The following is a 23797-nucleotide window of genomic DNA, read 5'->3' as shown; positions in this document are numbered from 1 at the left end:
TAGGGAAAGTGTGTCACCAGGAACGAAGAACATGATCAAATGCTTCAGTCGATCATGCTTTCATTCTTTCTTACACTCATATAAACCAAGTCACAGGAGCTTACAAGCATTTTTTTTTCTCACCTACTTACTCTTAAAGTGGGACCCAACACTTCATTATATTTCTAAAATTAATATCCAAATCTGCAAAACAACCCAATGAGTCTAGATTTTAATATTTAGAAAAATTTGTGAACAAGTTTCTACTTTATAATATGGACCAAATTTAGACATCTCATTAGATCTCTGCTCTAAAACTTAAGTTCCACGCCCCAGCCTGCTTAGCTTCCTGACCCTATTTCCAGTATGCAGCCTTCACTTCTCAAACCCCTTCTTTTGTGTTAGATCATATAGGTTTGCTCTTATTTTGTTCTCACTGAGCAGTGCACATATTCAACAGTTAGATGAATGCATCCCCCGTAAAACAGCTGAGTCAGTGTTTATTATATAAACTTATCATTTAGGGCTCTCAGTCCTCACACTGCATGGATCATCATAGAATTCTCATAAGAACCAGATCTGGGATGGGTGGAAGGAGTTCTGCTTCTGAAAATAGCTAAGATTTTTTTCTGTATTGTTCCTCATTCATTGATTGACTTACAAAATATTTACTGAGTACCTGTTTTGTACAGAGTACTAAGTTAGCACCTTAGAGATATAAGCATTAATTGAAAGAGTCTTTTCTCTCAAGGAGCTTATCATTGTGCGCTGGGGAAAATATGCAAATAATTAGATATAAGACATTTGGAATGAAATTCGAGCAAGCAAGATCTTATTGGAGCACAAGGCAGGGATACACCATTTCTAATTGGATATCACTCAAGAGATGATATTTATATTGACTTCTGAAGAAAAATTAAAAATTAATAGATGGTAAGAGGAGTACTTAGGGAAAGTAAAATTATTAAAAAGAAAATTATTAAAAGATAAAATTATTAAAATGGCACAGAGGTGAGAAATAGCTTTCCATGTACATGGAGCAACAAGTAATCCATTGTGTCCATAATCCATAATGACTTGAAAGATGAACTGAAACGTGTGTCTGAAAAGATAACGTGGTACAAGATCATGGAGGTCCTTGAGTATAAAATAAAGATTCTGGAACTCACCATATAAAGAATAGGAGCCATTGTTATTCATTTAGCAGAGAAATGACATGGTAGCCTCTTGTTCCATTTTTTTAAAGTTCACACCTGCTGCTTTCTTCGTTTACTTCAACCTTCCACCATGGTCTTTCCAATCCCCCACACTGCTGTTTGGTAAAATCCATAAATTAGTTTGGTTCACCTCTTATGGAAGGTGTTTCACCTCTTCTGTTAGACGTTGCAGGACTACCTTTTCTCATCATAGTTTACACACATTTCCCATCTTCTTTCCTTGAGCTCAGACTATATATACCCTTTTATGATTCTTGTATAAGAATCATCTCTTTTCTAATCTACCTCTTTCACTTAAGTTGAATTCAGGGAGAATTTATCATTGGTCTTTGTATCCTCAGGGTCTTTCTAGCATGTTTCCTTCTAAGGACTTAATAAATTTTGGTTAACTGAATGCTCAGAACTGTGTCTTGGTAAGAAAATTTTGTCATTGATGAAGAAAGCACACTGAATAGACAACAGAATAAAATTAGAGATAAGTGGGGGATCATGAGAGGATAAAATAAGAAGGTGAAAGGATAAATGGAAAGAAGATGCCAAAGAGAGAAGCTGATTAGATGGGACAGAGGTATGAAAACTGATTTGAAGATGACCCTAGATAACTTGGGGAAAGGCTACATGTTATCAAACATTGGGTTGATCTTGCTAAAGGAAGATAAGAGTTCTCTTTTAAATGGGTTGTTGTTGATATATCTACTGGGGCATCATTTTTTCAGATGTCTGGAAACCACAACCATTCCCTCTTAAAACAGAAATGTGGACTACTATTTCTTCTGTCTAAAAACCTAAAAAATTATCCCTAAGCAAGTTTGAGCTGTAATACTATAAGAGTCCATTACAGTGAGGAAAAAAATCAAACTAGAGATAAATGTACATCTCATCCTGTTTCTTAGAAAGAAAAAATATCTAGTATTTTCCACTAATCTTAAGATTTGGTGTTCAGAATTTCAAGTTCTGTTTAAATCTTACTCAGTTGATTCAAAATTAATTATGTTATTTCTCTCTTGCTTTTCTACAGTATGCTGTCTGGCTAGTCCTCTGGGTTACGTGGAATGTGTTTGTTATCTGCTTCTATTTGGAGGCTGGGGACCTCTCAAAGGTAATTTGCCATCTGATTTGCCTGAATCATCAGTTGTGTGTTAACAAGCCTCTTCCTAACTAAGGCAGAGTCTCACACCCTGCTCTTGTCACTTAGATGCACCTCGAATGAAGGTAAATTGAAAGATGTCCTCATCTATCTCTCTGCATTTCTACCATCAAAGAAACATTTCAGTATGTCACAAAAATGTCATTTTATTATTTTAAGCAAAACTAAATAAAATAGTGATTATTACGGTGACCATACTGTGTACTTTTAAAACATTGACTTGCAAGAGATTTCTGAAGCAGAGTAGGAAGTTTTTCAGAGATAAAATCTTCAAGATTTTTGAAATCACTTAGTTGGCTTATTACTCTGCTAAAGACTTTCCTGATTGGACCCAAATAGCAATGTAATAATTCAAATAATTAATGGGTTTTAGTTAAATAAAACTGTTACCAGAGGGATATAATTTATTACATAAATGAATAAAATAGACATTTTATTCTAAAATAATCTAGGAAGGACTTAAAATACTTACATTTTCATTTAGGTTTCTTTATTTTGTGCTGTCCTGTGTGAGTGTCTGTATGTATGTGTGTTTGCATATGTCTTGCTATTATATTTCTGACATAAATGCCTTACTATTGAAATAATGCAGTTTGTAGATCTCTAAAACCAACATCCTTCTTTTGGAATGCAATTAACAGCAACTAAGTCAAATGAGATAATCCATTCAAAGTAGTAGTAAATCTTGCTTGAGACACTTGAGAGAGTTGTAAACTTGTACTTCTTCATATTAACTTTAAAAGATAGAGATTGTAAAATGTTCTTTTACCTCTCTGTCCCTTAGATCAGAAAGACCCTGCAAAGATGTTGACATTTTTAAAACCCAGAGATGATAACCTGCTTTCAAAGGCTAAAAGAGCTAAAAAGTCGCCAGGAACTACCTTTGCAGGGCTATATATCTTGGTGGGCGGGGGATGGGGTGATGGTAATGCACATTTATAATCTAGCATACAGGAGTTTCCCAAAGCACTCTGAGCATTTTCAAGTATGTTTATTTATTATTTAACGATGATATTGAGTATAAATAATCTTTTTTTTCATTTTAACCATTTTATTTTATTTTTTTTAACATCTTTATTGGAGTATAATTGCTTTATAATGGTGTGTTAGTTTCTGCTTTACAACAAAATGAATCAGTTATATATATATACATATGTTCCCATATCTCTTCCCTCTTGCGTCTCCCTCCCTCCCACCCTCCCTATCCCACCCCTCTAGGTGGTCACAAAGCACCGAGCTGATCTCCCTGTGCTATGCGGCTGCTTCCCACTAGCTATCTGCCTTACGTTTGGTAGTGTATATATGTCCATGACTCTCTCTCACTTTGTCACAGCTTTCCCTTCTCCCTCCCCATATCCTCAAGTCCATTCTCTAGTACGTCTGTGTCTTTATTCCTGTTTCACCCCTAGGTTCTTCATGACTTTTTTTTTTCCTTAAATTCCGTATATATGTGTTGGCATACGATATTTGTCTCTCTCTTTCTGACTTACTTCACTCTGTATGAAAGACTCTAGGTCTATCCACCTCATTACAAATAGCTCAATTTCATTTCTTTTTATGGCTGAGTAATATTCCATTGCATATATGTGCCACATCTTCTCTATCCATTCATCAACGGGCACTTAGGTTGTTTCCATCTCCGGGCTATTGTAAATAGAGCTGCAATGAACATTTTGGTACATGACTCTTTCTGAATTCTGGTTTCCTCAGGGTATATACCTAGTAGTGGGATTGCTGGGTCATATGGTAGTTCTATTTGTAGTTTTTTAAGGAACCTCCATACTGTTCTCCATAGTGGCTGAACCAATTCACATTCCCACCAGCAGTGCAAGAGTGTTCCCTTTTCTCCACACCCTCTCCAGCATTTATTGTTTCTAGATTTTTTGATGATGGCCATTCTGACTGGTGTGAGATGATATCTCATTGTAGTTTTGATTTGCATTTCTCTAATGATTAATGATGTTGAGCATTCTTTCATGTGTTTGTTGGCAGTCTGTATATCTTCTTTGGAGAAATGTCTATTTAGGTCTTCTGCCCATTTTTGGATTGGGTTGTTTATTTTTTTGTTATTGAGCTGCATGAGCTGCCTGTAAATTTTGGAGATTAATCCTTTGTCAGTTGATTCATTTGCAAATATTTTCTCCCATTCTGAGGGTTGTCTTTTGGTCTTGTTTATGGTTTCCTTTGCTGTGCAAAAGCTTTGAAGTTTCATTAGGTCCCATTTGTTTATTTTTGTTTTTATCTCCATTACTCTAGGAGATGGGTCAAGAAGGATCTTGCTGTGATTTATGTCATAGAGTGTTCTGCCTATGTTTTCCTCTAAGAGTTTGATAGTTTCTGGCCTTACATTTAGGTCTTTAATCCATTTTGAGCTTATTTTTGTGTATGGTGTTAGGGAGTGATCTAATCTCATACTTTTACATGTACCTGTCCAGTTTTCCCAGCACCACTTATTGAAGAGGCTGTCCTTTCTCCACTGTACGTTCCTGCCTCCTTTATCAAAGGTAAGGTGACCATATGTACGTGGGTTTATCTCTGGGCTTTCTATCCTGTTCCATTGATCTATCTTTCTGTTTTTGTGCCAGTACCATACAGTCTTAATTACTGTACCTTTGTAGTATAGTCTGAAGTCCGGCAGCCTGATTCCTCCAGCTCCGTTTTTCTTTCTCAAGATTGCTTTGGCTATTCGGGGTCTTTTGTGTTTCCATACAAATTGTGAAATTTTTTGTTCTAGTTCTGTGAAAAATGCCAGTGGTAGTTTGATAGGGATTGCATTGAATCTGTAGATTGCTTTGGGTAGTAGAGTCATTTTTGCAATTTTGATTCTTCCAATCCAAGAACATGGTATATCTCTCCATCTATTTGTATCATCTTTAATTTCTTTCATCAGTGTCTTATAATTTTCTGCATACAGGTCTTTTGTCTCCTTAGGTAGGTTTATTCCTAGATATTTTATTCTTTTTGTTGCAGTGGTAAATGGGAGTGTTCTCTTGATTTCACTTTCAGATTTTTCATGAGTAGTGTATAGGAATGCCAGAGATTTCTGTGCATTAATTTTGTATCCTGCTACTTTACCAAATTCATTGATTAGCTCTAGTAGTTTTCTGGTAGCATCTTTAGGATTCTCTATGTATAATATCATGTCATCTGCAAACATTGACAGCTTTACTTCTTCTTTTCCGATTTGGATTCCTTTTATTTCCTTTTCTTCTCTGATTGCTGTGGCTAAAACTTCCAAAACTATGTTGAATAAGAGTGGTGAGAGTGGGCAACCTTGTTTTGTTCCTGATCTTAGTGGAAATGCTTTCAGTTTTTCGCCATTCAGGACGATGTTTGCTGTGGGTTTGTCATATATGGCCTTTATTATGTTGAGGAAAGTTCCCTCTATGCCTACTTTCTGGAGGGTTTTTATCATAAATGGGTGTTGAATTTTGTTAAAAGCTTTCTCTGCATCTATTGAGATGATCATATGGAGTATAAATAATCTTGACTTTTTTTTTCAATTTCAAATGATGAAAGATAAAGTAAGAGGGTGACGTTATCATATGAAATAGACCCAAGGCTTCTGGAACCTGTAGTTTTATGAGCAGATTTTGGACAAGTCCTAATTGTGGCCCTCAACAGTGTCTGCCCTGGTGGATGGCATTTCTGTATTCTTGCCGGTCATCATACTCCACACTCTCAGCAGCAGGCAGTCTACATTCCTGAACATGCTGTGACCAATGAAAAGGAATTGTTCAGGTGGCTCTAGGAAGGACACTTCATTTTCTGCTTAAAGCTCACATTCCCAGGGCTTGAATTCCTTACCCAATTTATATATCTCTGCTGTATAATCCACTTTGTTCAAAGAGATTCCTCACTAAAATTACTTTTAATGATATTTTCAGTTTTAAATAATCACCTTAATAATTGGAGGACAGGTATTCAGGCATATTGGCTGAGTAAGATGATCTAGCAGATCAGAGTTTGTTTAATATTAAAAAAAAGAGGGAGAAATCTTAGCCAAGCTGGCTGCACAAATGTGTAATTTTTCTCACTGCTCCATGTGATGACTGCAGACACAAAATAAAGCTTGTGATCCCATGACCTTGGACATGGGCATTGAAACCATAACGAGGACACATCCTAAAACATTAAAGTTCAAGAGAGTTGCAACCCAAATGACTAAGAATTCTTCTAATGCACACAGGCAGGTAATGACTATCCCATGGCAGTGAAGCAGTTAATATTTCCTTTTCTTTTCATCTTATAAATAAAGGCTAGACTCTGCAGAGCACATGAAAATTTAATAATTTCCTTTTAACAAATAATCTAAAGGAAAACCATAAAGGGCAAAGTTATATTGTTATCTGTACTGGGATTTTCCTCCTTTTCCTGCTCAAAGGGTTTGAGAAAGGTATATTTATGCCATTTAATTCTTTAGCTTCTGCAACTGCCTCACATTCTTCAAGTAACAGAGTGCCAGAAATAAGCAATGGTGATTGAAAAATATACAGATATATGAAAGCTCAAAAATGGGACTCCTGAAACTGCTGATAATACGTAGGTTACAGAATATAAACCACTTTTTCCCCTCACCTCACCCAAAAAAATAAATTAATTTGACCATAAGAATGGGTCAGTTTGTTTGAGGCTGAGGGACAAATATGGGAAACAGAATCAGGGAGGAAATTCTGTGGTCTTTATATATGTGAGAGAAGTGTGTTTGTTTCCATAAAACATTTTGTAAAGAAGTGATTTCTTCATAATGAATATTGGCAAGAAATGATAAAAAGCGGTAAAATATTAAGGCAAACTTGAGTTACCCGTTAGAGTTTAGAATTTTTTGTTGTCCTTTTCTAGTGTCTTTTCTGCTTTTTCTGCTAAACTATCTGCCTAGTACTTATGAGAGAAATAGATATTAGCATCATTAATGAAGCCAGTGTGTACCTTCGGGAATGAAACGGCTTAATTACAATAATATGGTACACAGGGCTGACCTGGTTGATATTGTTTTCTTTGTACCCATAAGTGTCTAGATAATGTATTTTTTCATAAAAAATTCTGTGTAAATCCAACATTATTATTACAGTATTTATTAATATATTTTAATGATTATCCCCATGAGATTTAAGGAAAAATAAAACTAATCAACCAGAGAAATTTCTTTTTAAAAATTTGATCTCAATGATATTAATAAAATATCAGGAATGTCATAAAAATTAGCACATAATATGGTAGGAACAAATAAACATATACATTGCATAATAACTATTTCCACACTATTTATATTAATGCTTTAGAACTAAATATCCTGAAACATCCTAGAGATTCTTACTTTCTGAGGTGATATTTTAATAGATATTCTGTTAATGAAACAGAGATAACATTAAATGAAACAGAGATAACATTGGTTTGTAACCCAAAGTGTTTGCTAACTTTGTAGGCAACTGCCTTTGAGCATTAAATGTGACCTGGACTATTGGATTAATAGTTTTGAGAATTCCTGATGTAAATAGTCTTACTGTGTTGTTGGATTATTCTGGTCAATTGTGATTTTCTTGTTCACATATCAAATAAAAATGCAAACTAATCCCAGGTATTAACTGAATTTAGTTATTTTGAAAAGAGAAGAGATCTGTTTGTTCTGTAGTTAACTTCAAAGTGCTCTGTTAGAAGGAAAACACATATAATATGGTAATTCACCTATTAGATTCATCACCTGGGAAAATAAAATTTATGAAATAGTTTTTGAATAGTTACACACAGGAAAAAAATTAATGCTCTTCTATCTGCAAAAAACTGTATTCTGTTGGGTGTGTTATAATTGTAAACTACTCTTAGCTGAAATTATATCCTAACACTTTTCTTTATATGACTATTTTGAGATCTCGGTTTCTACTTTCATAATTTATGGGCACCATTAGTGAATGATGCACCACCTATCTTTAGAAATAAAATAATTAACTTAAAGATCATAAAAGAGTAACCAAGGGATTTTTTTTTTTTTTTCTTTTGCGGTACGTGGGCCTCTCACTGTTGTGGCCTCTCCCGTTGCGGAGCACAGGCTCCGGACGCGCAGGCTCAGCAGCCATGGCTCACGGGCCCAGCCGCTCCGCGGCATGTGGGATCCTCCCGGACCGGGGCACGAACCCGCGTCCCCTGCATTGGCAGGCGGACTCTCAACCACCGCGCCACCAGGGAAGCCCACCAAGGGATTTTTTACACTTAAAACAACCCAATTTGTTTGTATACTAGGGATGCAGGTATATAACCCTTGGGCTTCATTATATTATCAGAAACTTATATTGTTAAACATACCCTAGAGCAATTAATTATACCTAATGAATGCTTTTAATAGTAATGTCTGGAAAGCTGTCACATTTTAATAATTTTGATAGTTGCTTCTGAGATCTAGATATACATTTTCATTTAAGAATATGGTATGTAGGGCTTCCCTGGTGGCGCAGTGGTTGAGAGTCCACCTGCTGATGCAGGGGACACGGGTTCGTGCCCCGGTCCGGGAGGATCCCACATGCCGCGGAGCGGCTGGGCCCGTGAGCCATGGCTGCTGAGCCTGCGCGTCCGGAGCCTGTGCTCCGCAACGGGAGAGGCCACAACAGTGAGAGGCCCGCGTACCGCAAAAGAAAAAAAAAAAAGAATGTGGTATGTAAAAAAGCTATGTAAGAATGTGGCTTATTTATGAAGATGAAATAGGCAGTCTACCTGAAAAAGAATTCAGAGTAATGATAGTAAATGTGATGCAAAACCTTGGAAATAGAATGGAGAAAATACAAGAAATGTTTAACAAGGACTTAGGAGAACTAAAGAACAAACAAACAATGGTGAACAACACAATAAATGAAATTTAAAATTCTCTAGAAGGAATTAATAGCAGAATAACTGAGGCAGAAGAACCGATAAGTGACCTGGTAGATAAAATAGTGGAAATAAATACTACAGAGCAGAATAAAGAAAAAAGAATGAAAAGAATTGAGGACAGTCTCAGAGACCTCTGGGACAACATTAAATCCACCAACGTTCAAATTATAGGGGTCCCAGAAGAAGAAGAGAAAAAGAAACAGACTGAGAAAATATTTGAAGAGATTTTAGTCGAAAACTTCCCTAATATGGAAAAGGAAATAGTCAGTCAGGTCCAGGAAGCACAGAGTCCCATACAGGATAAATCCAAGGAGAAACACACCAAGACACATATTAATCAAACTATCAAAAATTAAATACAGAGAAAAAATATTAAAAGCAGCAAGGGAAAAGCAACAAATAACATACAATGGAATCCCCATAAGATTAACAGGTGATCTCTCAGCAGAAACTCTACAAGCCAGAAGGGAGTGGCAGGACATACTGAAAGTGATGAAAGGGAGAACCTACAACCAAGATTAGTCTACCCAGCAAGGATCTGATTCAGATTCAATGGAGAAATTAAAACCTTTACAGACAAGCAAAAGTTAAAAGAATTCAGCACCACCAAACCAGCTTTACAACAAATGCTAAAGGAACTTCTCTAGGCACGAAACACAAGACAAGGAAAAGACCTACAATAACAAACCCAAAACAGTTAAGAAAATGGTAATAGGAACATACATATCGATAATTACCTTAAATGTAAATGGATTAAATGCTCCAACCAAAAGACATAGACTGGCTGAATGGATACAAAACCAAAACCCGTATATACACTGTCTACAAGAGACCCACTTCAGACCTAGGGACACATACAGACTGAAAGTGAGGGGATGGAAAAAGATATTCCATGCAAATGGAAATCAAAAGAAAGCTAGAGTAGCAATTCTCATATCAGACAAAAGAGACTTTAAAATAAAGACTATTACAAGAGGCAAAGAAGGACACTACATAATGATCAAGGGATCAATCCAAGAAGAAGATATAACAATTGTAATTATTTATGCACCCAACATAGGAGCACCTCAATACATAAGGCAAATGCTAACAGCCATAAAAGGGGAAATCAACAGTAACACAATCGTAGTAGGGGACTTTAGCACCCCACTTTCACCAATGGACAGATCATCCAAAATAAAAATAAGTAAGGAAACACAAGCTTTAAATGATACATTAAACAAGATGGACTTAATTGATATTTATAGGACATTCCATCCAAAAATGACAGAATACACTTTCTTCTCAAGTGTTCATGGAACATTCTCCAGGATACATCATATCTTGGGTCACAAATCAAGCCTTGGTAAATTTAAGAAAATTGAAATCATATCAAGTATCTTTTCCCACCACAATGCTGTGAGACTAGATATCAATTACAGGGAAAAAATATGTAAAAAATACAAATACATGGAGACTAAACAGTACACTACTAAATAACCAAGAGGTCACTGAGGAAATTAAAGAGGAAATCAAAAAATACCTAGAAACAAATGACAAGGAAAACATGATGACCCAAAACCTATGGGATGCAGCAAAAGCAGTTCTAAGAGGGAAGTTTACAGCAATACAATCCTACCTCAGGAGACAAGAAACATCTCAAATAAACTACCTAAACTTACGCTTAAAGCAGTTAGAGTAAGAAGAACAAAAAAAACCCGAAGTTAGCAGAAGGAAAGAAATCAGAAAGATCAGAAATAAATGAAAAAGAAATGAAGGAAACAATAGCAAATATCAATAAAACTAAAAGCTGGTTCTTTGGGAAGATAAACAAAATTGATAAACCATTAGCCAGACTCATCAAGAGAATAAGGGAGAAGACTCAAATCAATAGAATCAGAAATGAAAAAGGCGAAGTAACAACTGACACTGCAGAAATACAAAGGATCATGAGGGATTACTACAAGCAACTCTACGCCAATAAAATGGACAATCTGGAAGAAATGGACAACTTCTTAGAAAAGCACAACCTTCCGAGACTGAACCAGGAAGAAATAGAAAATATAAGCAGACCAATCCCAAGCACTGAAATTGAGACTGATTAAAAATCTTCCAAAAAACAAAAGCCCAGGACCAGATGGCTTCACAGATGAATTCTATCAAACATTTAGAGAAGAGCTAACACCTATCCTTCTCAAACTCTTCCAAAATATAGCAGAGGGAGGAACATTTTTCACAGAGCTAGAACAAAAAATTTCACAGTTTGTGTGGAAATACAAAAGACCCCGAATAGCCAAATCACTCTTGAGAAAGAAAAATGGAGCTGGAGGAATCAGGCTCCCTGACTTCAGACTGCTACAAAGCTACAGTAATCAAGACAGTATGGTACTGGCACAAAAATAGAAATATAGATCAATGCAACAGGATAGAAAGCCCAGAGATTTACCCATGCACATATGGTCACCTTGTCTTTGATAAAAGAGGCAAGAATATACAATGGAGAAAAGACAACCTCTTCAATAAATGGTGCTGGGAAAACTGGATAGCTACATATAAAAGAATGAAATTAGAACACTCCCTAACACCATACACAAAAATAAACTCACAATATATTAAAGACCTAAATGTAAGGCGAGATACTATACAACTCTTAGAGGAAAATATAGGCAGGACACTCTATGACATAAATCACAGCAAGATCCTTTTTGACCCACCTCCTAGAGAAATGGAAATAAAAACAAAAATAAATGGGACCGAATGAAACTTAAGAGCTTTAACACAGCAAAGGAAACCATAAACAAGACGAAAAGATGACCCTCAGGATGGGAGAAAATATTTGCAAACAAAGCAACTGACAGAGAATTAATTTCCAAAATATACCAGCAGCTCATGCAGCTCAATATCCAAAAAACAACCCAATCTAAAAATGGGCCGAAGACTTAAATAGACATTTCTCCATAGAATATATACAGATTGCCAACAAACACATGAAAGGATGCTCAACATCACTAATCATTAGAGAAATGCAAATCAAAACTACAATGAGGTATCACCTCACACCAGTAAGAATTGCCATCATCAAGAAATCTACAAACAATAAATGCTGGAGAGGCTGTGGAGAAAAGGGAACCCTCTTGCACAGATGCTGAGAATGTAAACTGATACAGCCACTATGGAGGTTCCTTAAAAAACTAAAAATAGAACTACCATATGACCCAGCAATCCCACTACTGGACATATACCCTGAGAAAGCCATAATTCAAAAAGAGTCATGTACCACAATTATCATTGCAGGTCTATTTACAATAGCCAGGACATGGAAGCAACCTAAGTGTCCATCGACAGAAGAATGGATGAAGAAGATGTGGCACATATATACAATGGAATATTACTCAACCATGAAAAGAAACGAAATTGAGTTATTTGTAATGAGGTGGATGGACCTAGAGTCTGTCGTATAGAGTGAAGTAAGTCAGAAAGAGAAATACAAATACCATATGCTAACACGTATATATGAAATCTTAAAAAAAAAAAAAAAAAAAAGGTCCTGAAAAACCTAGGGACAGGAATAAAGATGCAGACATAGATAATGGCCTTGAGGACACGTGGAGGGGGAAGGGTAAACTGGGATGAAGTGAGAGAGTGGCATGGACATATATACACCACCAAATGTAAAATAGATAGCTAACATAGCACAGGGAGATCAGCTCAGTGCTTTATGATCACCTTGAGGGATGGGATAAGGAGGATGGGGAGGAGACGCAAGAGGGAGGAGATATGGGGATATCTGTATATGTATAGCTGATTCACTTTGTTATAAAGCAGAAACTAACACACCATTGTAAAGCAATTATACTCCAGTAAACATGTTAAAAAAAATGTGCCTTATTTAAGCTTTGAGAAATAAAATTGCTCTCTTGTAAACAAAAGAGAAAGGAAGAGGATAAAACCTGTCATACAATGTAGGCAAATGGGCAGAAATCCTTGAAACCATTTGCAAGTGCTGTGTGAAAAAATGTACTATTACAACAATCCCAGTTTTATTCCTTTTATTTAAAAAATGAATTATTCATTTTAAAAAGTATCTGATATTTGGTTATTTTCAGCTCAGTGAAATCAATGTTTGTATCAAAATTTTCTTTTATGATTTCATATGAAAAAAGGTGGTATGGAGAGACATCCCTTATAATCATTTTTAACTTGAATTAATGGTGCTCTTCAAAAAGTAAAGAAATCTGTACAATTATTAATAAAGAATACCTGTGATAATAGATTTAAGACTAAATTTAACAAATAAGAGGACAATTGATTGGATTCATTTTTTTTCTTATTGTAAAATTCATATAGTCTAAGAAAACTTCAATTAACTATCATTAAATGAATTTGGAAAAAAAATTATTTCTCAAACCTTCAAAATAAATTTTGCTTTTGGATGTAGGATAAATGTCCTACATGTTATCAAGAATTAAATATAATGTAATTTTCCTCCAAAATAGAAATGAACCAACCTTTTGTAATTTGGTCAAACTGTAATTACCTCTGTTCTCTTGTTTCCTTTAATAGTGCATTGAATTAAACTGCTTATTTTCTTCTTCAGTTCTCTTTTGTTTGCTTACTTGTTCCACTTCGTTTTAAGGCCCCTAAAGTGAGGAGTCGGATCTTTGGACCTTTCTACTTCTCTGTTTACATTCTTTCACTTGAAAATGCAGTTCACTGTCATAATTTAAGCTATCATCTCTACACATGTCTTCCAGATCTATATCTATATCTTCAGTCCTGACCTTGTTGCTAAGCTAAAGTCCCACATCTCCAACTTTCTGCTTGTGTCATGTCAATTCCATTGACACCTTAAATGCAACATGTCCGAAAGGATTTATCATCCGCAAAGAATCCAACTTCCTTAATTCACTTCTTACTCAGAAAAGAAAAAAAAAGGCAAAGTTTATTGCAAAATATGAATAAAAGAGGAAAAGAATTGTTCTGTGTTGGGGGAGGCTACAGAAATCTTTATAGATTGACCATGAGATGAAGCAAGAAATGCATATTTTTTATTATTTATAGTTTGTGTGTGTATTGTAAACCTTGCACTATAACAAATGAAAAATAGTAGAGAGTGATACTTTGGAAATGTAAATGCCCCAAAGAGATGAGTTGACCTTTAGAAGATGCTGTACTCTGGGGGCATTTGCTAATTCTGGTTAGGGAAGGAGGCTACGAATCCAGGTTTTAAACCCATAGAAGGCTATTTCTGGGCTTTGTATAAATCGGTGTAGTTTTAAGGGAGAGGGCTCAGGCAGATGGACAAATTTCTTCTTAGGGCATTTGATGAATTCTTTATAAGGCTAAAGGAATAAATGGACCGACAGAAAAGCAGAGTTAAGTTGTTTGGCAGTCTTACAAAATGGAGACTGAATATAGGAGAGGGGCTCTGCAGAATAAACTCAAGTTATAGTTGAGAATCATGGAGAACAAGCCAGGGTCAAAAGAGAGACACACTAAACATTATGGGGGCTAAAATCCAGGCTCAGTTCAGCACAGTCCTTGATTGAAATAAGCTGATCAGCTACCACTTTGTCTGTCTAGTTTAGGGAAAGGGAAAATATCTTACTAGAAAGATAGCATTATTTTATACCGTTTATTTATATGCATATTGGGCAATTGAAAATTCCTACACATGCTAAAAGAGAGGACCTCTTTGCTGAAAGTGAAGGAAAAAATAGACAATTGATACAGACCAACAGATGATTCAGATATTGTAATTACCTGATAAGAGGACTTAAAATGTTAAAGAAAATAATGGGAAAAACTGGAGATAATAGACTGAATGATGAAGAATTTACCCTAAAAGGGTTGGGATCTATATAAAGAATCAAATGGAAATTCTAGAACTGAAAAGTATAACATTTAAAAGTAAAAACACATTAGGTGTGTTTGATAGTAGATTTAAAAGAGTAGAAGACAAGATTGGTGAACTGGAGGATGATGGGTCAATAGCAAATATCCAAAGTGAAGCACCGAGAGAGTTTGACAAAAACAAAAAGAAAAGAATACAAATATTAAAAGGATGTCAGAAACATATGGGGCTCAGCTAAGATACAATATATAAATAATTGAATTGCCAGGAAAAAGATAGAATTGGACAGAAGCAATATCTGAAGTGATAGAGTATTTTCAAAACTGGTTAAATACATCAACCCACAGATTCAAGAAGACTTTCAGATCTCAACTGGAAAAAATACCAAGAACACCACATCCAAATATAGAATAGTAGCACTATTGAAAATTAAAATCCAAGGAAAAACTAAAAGCCACCAAAGATAAAAGACCCATTACCTTCAAAGGAACAGCTAAAAGACTGACAATTGACCTTTCAACAGAAAGAGTGACTCTAGAAGGCAATTGAATGGCACCTTTAATGTGCTTTAAAAGTGACAACCTAGAATTCCATAACTTGCAAAAATATTCTTCAACAATAAAGGTGAAATAAAAGCATTTTCACGCAACAAGAACTAAAATAATTCATTAGTAGCAAACATACACTAACAAATTCCTAACTGATGACATTTTTGTCTGTTCATCATCCATACTTTGCTTTTATGGATTAGATTAACCAGAACCTTTAAACAGAGCACAAAGAAGGTTCCTGGTTTCTGGCTTCCTTTTAACAGGGATCCCATTGTAGATTGTGATATGTGTGCATATGAAGATTTATTACTTAACACTGACTCTAACCAAGGTATCAAGTAAAGCAAAAAACTGGATTACCCAGAGCTCTGGGGAGAATTTATGCTTAAATTCATCTTTTAATACTCAAATCATATATATTCTTCATTTGTGTGACAAAATTCTTTCCAGAAACCTTCCCATACCTTTGTCTGTGGTGGAGTTGACTAGACCATGAATGGCCATGCCTCTAATTTTACTTTATTTGCATACATTTTAAAAATTAGAATTGAATTTCCAGAAGCCGAGGATCCTTATTCCTAGGGTAGCAAAAGTCTTATATGCTCCATGAAGCTGTCATTGAGAGCCACAAAGATATCTGAGAATTCCCACTTGAATTTCTGCCTTCTTTACTCTTGTGGTTAAAACAATGTAAACCATTTCACAATTTTGCTGTTTTCTCTAACATTTGAGTTGCTTTCTCTTTCTCTGCAAGAACTAGATGGCTCTAGTAAATTAGCTGCTCTAATTTGTACTTTCTTACTTTGATGTCTCTCTCTCTTGCTGATTTCCCCCTTCAGATGCCCCTGTGGGTGTCAAGAATCCCATGCTTTATTTTGTGGGGTTTAAAAGTGTCTTGGGTATTGAAACAAGGACCTTCCACATAGTGGAATCTCCATGAGCATAAGCAGAGTCTTGGGGCATGAACAAACATTATTTCTCCTGGATGATTCACAGGCATCATGCATGTAAAATATTGGTAGAACGTCTTCCCACAGATCAATTAAAATAGTCAACCTGAGCTCCCTAGAAGAGCAGAATGGTCTCCAGGTATTGACTTCCCTGGGTCTCCATGCTGCTGGCAGAGTTCATTGTGACATCCTCAGAATGCTGACTCAGGTGCTCTCCACATTGACGAAGATCTGCTACTCATTCAAAGACACACACTCTTCTATGACTGCAGCATCTCCAACTCTATTTTCTCTAGGTTTGGGCTTATACAGTCTTATCTGCTCTCTTTCTAATTTCTTATTAAGAAATACACTATGTGCAGTTTTCCTTACCCAGTCTTTGTTCAGTTAACCTTTCATTTTCTCATTAATCAAAAGCTTTGGTTTCAAAGCTATTATTTCTGATATGGAGGTCAAAAAAAAAATTAAGCACTAACTACTTTTTTCTTTTTAAGTTCCTATTAAAACAATGGTAATTCTCTTTGAAGCAAGAAGGATGTCCCTGACTCACTAGGTAAAGTCTGCAAAAGTTAAGTATGAAAAATAAAAGCACAGAGATTAATATTTCAAGAGAGTATCCTGCTGGAAATAAAAGAAAGAAGATACAAACGCGGTCTAAGCCAGTGCCATCCTGTCTTCAAAGCCTAGTCAGAAATCATTCTAGAACAGCAATTTTTATTCTATGCCAAATTAAAGTAGCTATACTTTTTATAGGTTTATTATTCACAGAGCCATGTAAAAAATGAAAGAATATGTTTCCATTAAGAGTTCCATGGCTTTAAATTTAGAAATATTTGAATTTTTGATAAAAACAATGAAAACCACTATATATTTTTTTAAAACCTTGAAATAATTTGTCTAGATTACAGTGATCTCATATTAAGTGGGCTCTTAGATCCTGAAATATTGGCAAAATTTACTTGAGAATTATGTCCAATTCAGCATGGTACACCCCAGCCCCTCATGTGTTCTCAGTCTGTGAGAACCTTATCAAAATCCCCCTCTTCACTGTGAACCATCATCCTAACATGACCCCTAGAACTCATTTGACACCTAAATTGGGATTGGCAGTTGCCAAATTAGCTTTGGAGGGCAGAATGTCAATCTCTTTGTCTGTGAATTCACTCAGAGACAATTGAGGCTTTGATGAACTGTGGGAAATTATATAAAGATACAACTCAGAGGATATTAAATAGTGAAATAAATCAATTTTTTCTGCTTCTAGCATCCAGGGTTATTTGGCCAGAGAGAGCAAATAAGTGACTATGTTCCATGCTTTTCATATGGTAACAAACCTCCTCTATTCTGTCCTATAGTTAAAATTTACACGGAAAATGCAGTTGAAGCAGTAGTTCCGTTCACTATAGGTAACGAGGGAGCAATGTTTAGTCAATACTGTTATTAAATGTAAAACAAATACAAAGAAAACTAGACTATTTAAATCTCTTTCCTGATTGAGAACTGCATGAAGAAATTTTGAAGTTGCTTTTCATTCCAACACAGCACTCAAAGTGCTACTTCCGCTCCTCCTCTTTAAAGATTTGTTTTCGACATTTAAAAAAGCAAAATGTGTACACAGCCTGATGCATCCAGAAAAGCAGCTTAGAAGGGTAAAAAGAGGAGGATGACTCACTAATAAACAGCCATTTATAGAATTATAATTACTTTTTTCTTCCCTTCATTAGCACATGTAACCTGCTAGAGGAATGAGTCTAATGGTAATTGTAGGACTCTAGGGTTTTCACACTCAAAGTAGTGTAATATATAAAACTGAAGTAATTAGGAGGTATTTCAAAAAACGTCATTTTTTTCATAGGCATTTTATAAAAACTAGGCATTTTGTCGTGAAGTAGCTGCATTGATACCATAGGGACACTCTGTCCCTTTTCCACTCTGCCAGAAAAATCTCCAGTGACAGGTCCTCAAATCTTTTATTTGAATCACAAGTGAGGATGAGTTTGGTGCTCTCAATTAGTCCCAAGAGGGGAACCAATATCACACAATTTGGCATACACTGCAGTTGCTCCTGAAGAGAGCTGTAGCTAGCCAGCCACTCCGAGGGGCTGAGACCCTCCTCGGGGTGTGCCTGGTACACCAGATTCATCAGGCAGCCTGCAAAATGGATGGACTTGAGCTTTTGCACTCCGATTTTATGAGCACTAAGATTAATCCATTAAGCATTTTATACATCCAGACCCCCTACTACTCACCTTTTAACACATTTATATAGTACGTTAACTGTGGCGTCATAGTGTGAGGCATAATGAGTCCATTTCTTGTTCTTTGCTTCCTGTTTCCTTCTTCTCAATAAAAAAAAAAAAAAAAAAAGCTGCATTTAATATTGCCAAATAACCAAATAATTAGTTATGCTGGGTATTTTTTTCTCTTGTTATTCTTCAGAAAATGTAAAGCCAGAAGCACAGTTTTGAAAACAAAGATAGCTGAATTTTATCTAATAGACACAACGAATGTGAACAAGCAGTGTTAAAACCATAAAGTATTAATTGCTTATGAAATAATAAGAAAAGAGTATTTCACTGCAGTCTTCTAACCCTGGAAAGATGGGTCCTCAGTCTGTGACTAATTCCATTGTTTATTAAGAATTCAAGTTGTAGCAGTTTTATGGGTTTCTTTTAGAAAAGTGAGAAAGGAAAAAAACACGTCATAAATGTGATTTATCAGGGTTATAACATTTTCCAGGTTTAGATCACTTTCCTGGTTATAAGCATTTTATTTTCTGAATGATTCCATCCTCTTGCATAAGATCAAATTTCTCTACAGGGACACAAGTGACATGATCCGTTTGGAAAATGTTATCAAATAGTCAAGCTAAAATACAAATGGAACACAAACCTTAGTATTTTCCCTGATAACTATGGAATTACTAAATCTGAAGACATATTGAAAAAGGAGGGGAAGAAAATAATTGCATATTCAGAAAAAAGGAGAAACTGGAATCTATTTGTACTGACAAAATAATGTAAATGATTATATAAAGTATTATTAATGAAAGAAATTTGGCTTCAGAATTTCATATTCTCACAGTACTTTGTAATCTAAATCATTGTTTGACCATATTTTGACCAACTTTCAAGTTACATTCTCCCAGAATGTGTTAGAAGCAAAAACAACATGAAAAGACAAGACTTGGAGCAGCATATGCAAGCAGTCTGTCTGTGACATCTCTCACCCCTCAGATCTCCAGGGTCTGTTGGATCTGCGATTATTTTTCCTGCAGCTGTCCACTTATTGGAGAGGTGCCCTTCCCAGAGAGAGGAAAGCCAGTCTTTCAAACTCTCTAGAATTGCTGTCCTCAGGATTTTTAATGATATTTTTTGCTTCTCTAAATTGCTAAACTGCCTTAAAAGAGAGGAACCTCAAGTTTACTTCAAGCTGTAATGAGGAAAACACACATATACATTTTGGAAAATGTTAAAAAAATATATGCTAATATGAATAAAAACAAATCCCCATATGTAATGACTTTACATTATTTTTTTTCTCTATCTTCAGAGTATAACCTCAATTTATGTGTCAAAATTTCACACATCTAAATCACTGGCAAATATTATTCTTTATCATTATTCTAACTTTTTTTCAGTTTTTAGTTTCTATATCTTAAAATAATAGCGAGTACATGGAAGCAACCTAAGTGTCCATCAACAGATGAATGGATAAAGAAGATGCGGCACATATATGCAATGGAATATTACTCAGCCATAAAAAGAAACGAAATTGAGTTGTTTGTGGTGAGAGGGATGGACCTAGAGTCTGTCATACAGAGTGAAGTAAGTCAGAAAGAGAAAAACTACCATATGCTAGCACATATGTATGGAATAAAAAAAAAAAATGGTTCTGAAGAACCTACAGGCAAGATTGGTTCAAGATGGTGGAGTAGAAGGACATGCTCTCACTCCTTCTTTCGAGAACACCGGAATCACAACTAACTGCTGAACAGTCATCGACAGGAAGACACTGGAACTCAACAAAAAATATATCCCACATGCAAAGACAACAGAGAAGCCGCAATGAGACAGTAGGAGGGGCACAATCACAATAAAACCAAATACTATAACTGCTGGGTTGATGACTCACAAACTGGAAAACACTTATACCACAGAAGTCCACCCACTGGAGTGAAGGTTCTGAGCCCCACATCAGGCTTCCGAACCTGGGGGTCCGGCAACGGGAGGAGGAATTCCTAGATAATCAGACTTTGAAGCCTAGCAGGATTTGATAGCAGGTCTTCGACAGGACTGGGGGAAACAGAGACTCCAATCTTGGAGGGCACACACAAAGTAGTGTGCACATTGGGACCCAGGGAAAGGAGCAGTGACCCCATAGGAAACTGAACCAGACATACCTGCTAGCGTTAGAGGGTCTCCTGCAGAGGTGGGAGGTGGCTGTGCCTCATCGTGAGGACAAGGACACTGGCAGCAGAAGTTATGGGAAGTACTCCTTGGCATGAGCCCTCCCAAAGTCCACCATTAGCCCCACCAAAGAGCCCAGGTAGGATCCAGTGTTGGGTCGCCTCAGGCCAAACAACCAACAGGGAGGGAACCCAGCCCCACCCATCAGCAAACAAGCAGATTAAAGTTTTACTGAGCTCTGCCCACCAGAGCAACAGCCAGCTCTACCCACCACAAGTCCCTCCCATCAGAACACTTCCACAAGCCTCTTAGATAGCCTCATCCACCAGAAGGCAGACAGGAGAAGCAAGAAGAACTACAGTCCTGCAGCCTGTGGAACAAAAACCACATTCACAGAAAGATAGACAAGATGAAAAGGCAGAGGGCTATGTACCAGATGAAGGAACAAGATAAAAGGCCAGAAAAACAATTAATGAAATGGAGATAGGCAATCTTCCAGAAAAAGAATTCAGAATAATGAAATGAAGAAGATTCAGGACCTTGGAAAAAGAATGGAGGCAAAGATCAAGACAATGCAAGAAATGTTTAACAAAGATCTAGAAGAATTAAAGAACAAACAAACAGAGATGAACAATACACTAACTGAAATGAAAAATACACTAGAAGGAATCAATAGCAGAATAACTGAGGCAGAAGAACAGGAAGACAGAATGGTAGAATTCACTGCTGTGGGACAGAATAAAGAAAATGAATGAAAGGAAATGAAGACAGCCTAAGAGACCTCTGGGACAACATTAAATGCAACAACATTCGCATTATAAGGGTCCCAGAAGGAGAAGAGAGAAAGGACCAGAGAAAATATTTGAAGAGATTATAGTCGAAAACTTCCCTAACATGGGAAAGGAAATAGCCACCCAAGTCCAGGAAGCGCAGAGAGTCCCATACAGGATAAACCCAAGGAGAAACACGCCAAGACATATAGTAATCAAATTGGCAAAAATTAAAGACAAAGAAAAATTATTGAAAGCAGCAAGGGAAAAACAACAAATAACATACAAGGGAACTCCCATAAGGTTAACAGCTGATTTCTCAGCAGAAACTCTGCAAGCCAGAAGGGAGTGTCATAATATACTGAAAGTGATGAAAGAGAAGAACCTACAACCAATATTACTCTACCCAGCAAGGATCACATTCAGCTTCGATGGAGAAATCAAAAGCTTTACAGACAAGCAAAAGCTAAGAGAATTCAGCACCACCAAACCAGCTCTACAACAAATGCTAAAGAAACTTCTCTAAGTGGAAAACACAAGAGAAGAAAAGGACCTACAAAAACAAAACAATTAAGAAAATGGTCATAGGTACATACATATCGATAACTACCTTAAACGTGAAAGGATTAAATGCTCCAACCAAAAGACACAGGCTTGCTGAATGGATACAAAAACAAGAACCATATATATACTGTTTACAAGAGACCCACTTCAGACCTAGGGACACATACAGACTGAAAGTGAGGCGATGAAGAGATATTCCATGTAAACGGAAATCAAAAGAAATCTGGAGTAGCAATACTTATATCAGATAAAATAGACTTTAAAGTAAAGACTGTTATAAGAGACAAGGAAGGACACTACATAATGATCAAGGGATCGATCCAAGAGGAAGATATAACAATTGTAAATATTTATGCACCCAACATAGGAGCACCTCAATACATAAGGCAACTGCTAACAGCTCTAAAAGAGGAAATCGACAGTAACACAATAATAGTGGGGGACTTTAACACCTCACTTACACCACTGGACAGATCATCCAAACAGAGAATTAATAAGGAAACACAAGCTTTAAATGACACAATAGACTGGATAGATTTAATTGATATTTACAGGACATTCCATCCAAAAACCACAGGTTACACTTTCTTCTCAAGTGCGCATGGAACATTCTCCAGGATAGATCACATCTTGGGTCACAAATCAAGCCTCAGTAAATTTATGAAAATTGAAATCATATCAAGCAACTCTTCTGACTACAACGCTATGAGATTAGAAATGAATTACAGGGAAAAAACGTAAAACACACAAACACATGGAGGCTAAACAATACATTACTAAATAACCAAGAGATCACTAAAGAAATCAAAGAGGAAATCAAAAAATACCTAGAGACAAATGACAATGGAAACACGATGACCCAAAACCTATGGGATGCAGCAAAAGCAGTTCTAACAGGGAAGTTTATAGCTATACAGGCCTACCTCAAGAAACAAGAAAAATCTCAAATAAACAATCTAACGTTACACCTAAAGGAACTAGAGAAAGAAGAACAAACAAAACGCAAAGTTAGCAGAAGGAAAGAAATCATAAAATCAGAGCAGAAATAAATGAAACAGAAATAAAGAAAACAATAGCAAAGATCAATAAAAGTAAAAGCTGATTCTTTGAGAAGATAAACAAAATTCATAAACTATTAGCCAGACTCATCACAAAAAAATAGGGAGAGGACTCAAATCAATAAAATTAGAAATGAAAAAGGAGAAATCACAACTGACACTGTAGAAATACAAAGGATTATAAGAGATTACTACAAACAACTGTATGCCAATAAAATGGGCAACCTGGAAGAAATGGACAAATTCTTAGAAAGGTATAACCTTCCAAGACTGAACCAGGAAGAAATAGAAAATATGAACAGATCAATCACAAGTAATGAAATTGAAACTGTGATCAAAAATCTTCCAACAAACAAAAGTCCAGGACCAGATGGCTTCACAGGTGAATTCTATCAAATATTTAGAGAAGAGCTAACACCCATCCTTCTGAAACTCTTCCAAAAAATTGCAGAGGAAGG

General features: G+C 36.1%; 1 protein-coding gene across 1 annotated transcript in view; it reads left to right on the top strand.

Moving 5' to 3' along the window:
- Positions 1–23797, top strand: part of NKAIN2 (sodium/potassium transporting ATPase interacting 2) — a 547495-nt gene that overhangs the window by 73470 nt on the left and 450228 nt on the right. Inside the window, exon 2 of the mRNA XM_007447977.1 lies at positions 2215–2295. The gene's annotated coding sequence lies outside the window, so the exon portion shown is untranslated. The remainder of the gene's footprint in view (positions 1–2214; positions 2296–23797) is intronic.

The sequence above is a fragment of the Lipotes vexillifer genome, unplaced genomic scaffold (genome assembly GCF_000442215.2).
Source record: "Lipotes vexillifer unplaced genomic scaffold, Lipotes_vexillifer_v1.1 scaffold756, whole genome shotgun sequence".
NCBI classification, from domain to species: domain Eukaryota; kingdom Metazoa; phylum Chordata; class Mammalia; order Artiodactyla; family Lipotidae; genus Lipotes; species Lipotes vexillifer.
This window is presented reverse-complemented; position numbering and strand designations above follow the sequence as displayed.